The sequence below is a fragment of the Trichechus manatus genome, unplaced genomic scaffold, assembly GCF_000243295.1.
Source record: "Trichechus manatus latirostris isolate Lorelei unplaced genomic scaffold, TriManLat1.0 scaffold00004, whole genome shotgun sequence".
In the NCBI taxonomy this organism is placed as follows: Eukaryota; Metazoa; Chordata; class Mammalia; order Sirenia; family Trichechidae; genus Trichechus; species Trichechus manatus.
In genome coordinates this window covers 14,164,321-14,165,404 of record NW_004443940.1, presented here as the reverse complement: position 1 = coordinate 14,165,404, position 1,084 = coordinate 14,164,321, and positions in this window count along the sequence as shown.

The following is a 1,084-nucleotide window of genomic DNA, read 5'->3' as shown; positions in this document are numbered from 1 at the left end:
GTAATTCAAAGTAAAAACGTTAGATTTTTTTCTTTTTCAAAATGTAAAGTCTTTTTCATGACTGTTACATCCATGAGTGACCCTTTGCGTGTCAGTAGCAGGGTCTTTTCTTAAAAACAAATAAAGCACGATTTCATAGGATGATAAAAGTAGGTGGTAGAAAGGATGATCACATTTCGATTTCAAAGTTTTTGGATCATAAGGAGATCAATTCATTAAACCTAAAACCAATGGAAACATAAGCTTGATACCTAAATACATATTGGAACGAGGCATTAGTTCTCTGATTAGAATGTTTTTGACTTTATCAGCACTCCCTCTGGTTTCTAGGCATATCTTGATGTAGTTAACTGTCTACATAGGCTCTACATTATTCAAAAATGACAACCTGGAAAAGCTGCAGCATATAGGAAGAAATATGTATTGCTTCATTGCATCTGTTCATTTCCTCTTCTGGGTCTCTGATCTCAGAGAACTCTCAGCTAACCTAGGACAGCAAAACAGTAGAAAGTACTTTTATCCTCTTAATCCATAAATGAAAAGCAAACAAGATGCAATTCAATAACTTTTCATTATCTAGACAGCACTATTCTCAGGTGATTAACTTGAAATGTCCAAAAGTTTACATTCGATCTGCCAGCTCTGAAATTTGTGTCAGTTTAAGGGTGGTTTTACTTCCTTTTATTTTACTTGGATGTCTTGAGTTTTTGTTCTTACAGAATTTATTATCCCATTGCCACCTTGTTTCTGCGATGTGGTAAATGGTTCTGGCTTGAAGTGAGACTCAGTCGTCTTTTCTCTAACTCCTGCAACTTTCAGTGTCCTTGTCACAAGGCACCTTTTCATCTGGATCTCATTGAATATCAGTCTCAGTAGCAGAGTTAAACACTTTTGAGACTGAGGCAGCTCGGCTTCTTGTGTTCCTGGTCTCTTCAGCTTCTGCTTCCTGTGGCCTCTCAGCCCTTGGGCCTCATGCCCGCATCTGTCCTGCTGGAGCAAGTGTTCCAAAGCTCGGCAGCTCCACCGATAAGTACCCGGAGGCACCCCACTCTGCCTGGAAGCCCCGTACGCACAGGCACTCAGC